Here is a 2,500-nt window from a genome sequence, read left to right as displayed (position 1 = left end):
ATTGTGATTTTATGCCTGGTTTTCCATACGTTAGTTTAAATAGAGAGTTATGGAATATAACCTTGGCATATTGGCACTAAAATATATAATAAAGACATTTCAAATCAAACTGAAATGTATTGAAATGAATTTTTCCCATACATTTTTGACAATGTGAGGTGTGCATGGCAAAAAACACTCACGGTGAAGGCATGTGATATAATATGAAAATATCAAAAGTTAACTAACCAATGATATTGAAGCATATAAATCGAATCATAACTATATGAAACTCGAATTTAAGCCATATTAAACTGGTAATATTGTGATTTTATGCCTGGTTTTCCATACGTTAGTTAAAATAGAGAGTTATGGAATATAACCTTGGCATATTGGCACTAAAATATATAATAAAGACATTTCAAATCAAACTGAAATGTATTGAAATGAATTTTTCCCATACATTTTTGACAATGTGAGGTGTGCATGGCAAAAAACACTCACGGTGAAGGCATGTGATATAATATGAAAATATCAAAAGTTAACTAACCAATGATATTGAAGCATATAAATCGAATCATAACTATATGAAACTCGAATTTGAGCCATATTAAACTGGTAATATTGTGATTTTATGCCTGGTTTTCCATACGTTAGTTTAAATAGAGAGTTATGGAATATAACCTTGGCATATTGGCACTAAAATATATAATAAAGACATTTCAAATCAAACTGAAATGTATTGAAATGAATTTTTCCCATACATTTTTGACAATGTGAGGTGTGCATGGCAAAAAACACTCACGGTGAAGGCATGTGATATAATATGAAAATATCAAAAGTTAACTAACCAATGATATTGAAGCATATAAATCGAATCATAACTATATGAAACTCGAATTTAAGCCATATTAAACTGGTAATATTGTGATTTTATGCCTGGTTTTCCATACGTTAGTTAAAATAGAGAGTTATGGAATATAACCTTGGCATATTGGCACTAAAATATATAATAAAGACATTTCAAATCAAACTGAAATGTATTGAAATGAATTTTTCCCATACATTTTTGACAATGTGAGGTGTGCATGGCAAAAAACACTCACGGTGAAGGCATGTGATATAATATGAAAATATCAAAAGTTAACTAACCAATGATATTGAAGCATATAAATCGAATCATAACTATATGAAACTCGAATTTAAGCCATATTAAACTGGTAATATTGTGATTTTATGCCTGGTTTTCCATACGTTAGTTTAAATAGAAAAAATTTTCGAATATATATACATATATGAAGAATCTATATTCTAATACTAACATGTTATGGAATATAACCTTGGCATATTGGCACTAAAATATATAATAAAGACATTTCAAATCAAACTGAAATGTATTGAAATGAATTTTTCCCATACATTTTTGACAATGTGAGGTGTGCATGGCAAAAAAACACTCACGGTGAAGGCATGTGATATAATATGAAAATATCAAAAGTTAACTAACCAATGATATTGAAGCATATAAATCGAATCATAACTATATGAAACTCGAATTTAAGCCATATTAAACTGGTAATATTGTGATTTTATGCCTGGTTTTCCATACGTTAGTTTAAATAGAAAAAAATTTTCGAATATATATACATATATGAAGAATCTATATTCTAATACTAACATGTTATGGAATATAACCTTGGCATATTGGCACTAAAATATATAATAAAGACATTTCAAATCAAACTGAAATGTATTGAAATGAATTTTTCCCATACATTTTTGACAATGTGAGGTGTGCATGGCAAAAAACACTCACGGTGAAGGCATGTGATATAATATGAAAATATCAAAAGTTAACTAACCAATGATATTGAAGCATATAAATCGAATCATAACTATATGAAACTCGAATTTGAGCCATATTAAACTGGTAATATTATGATTTTATTCCTGGTTTTCCATACGTTAGTTTAAATAGAAAAAATTTTCGAATATATATACATATATGAAGAATCTATATTCTATACTAACATGTTATGGCATATTGGTGTTATTGTATTTTATTCCTGGTTTTCTATAGTTAGTTTAAATAGAAATAAATTTTTGAATTCAAAATTTTATATTCTATACTAGCATTACATAGAAATTATCCTCAACTGTTTGTTTCTTGTATAAATACAGGAAATTAAACAGATGATGAAGAGAAAAAAATAAGAAAAACAAAAATTTATAAGAAAAATTAAATTTTAAACAAAGGAAAAGAGGAGAAAATTTTTTCAATCATATATATTTATGATTAAAAAATAGAATTATGAAATTATTAATTTCAATTCAAAGAGAAAAATTATGTAATATATGAAATTATTACATTAAAAATGCATTTGAAAAAAAAGTAAAATGTTATTAAGAATGATAAATTATTTGAAAATTGGCAAATATTAAGAAGAAATATCGTTCTTATATTTTTATATAAAATATATAATATAGAGAACGAAAATTCTTTTTCATAAAAAACGGTTTT

Source organism: Anastrepha obliqua, unplaced genomic scaffold (assembly GCF_027943255.1).
Source record: "Anastrepha obliqua isolate idAnaObli1 unplaced genomic scaffold, idAnaObli1_1.0 ptg000388l, whole genome shotgun sequence".
NCBI lineage: Eukaryota > Metazoa > Arthropoda > Insecta > Diptera > Tephritidae > Anastrepha > Anastrepha obliqua.
The sequence above is the reverse complement of the archived record's forward strand: the minus strand, read 5'-3'. Positions refer to the sequence as shown.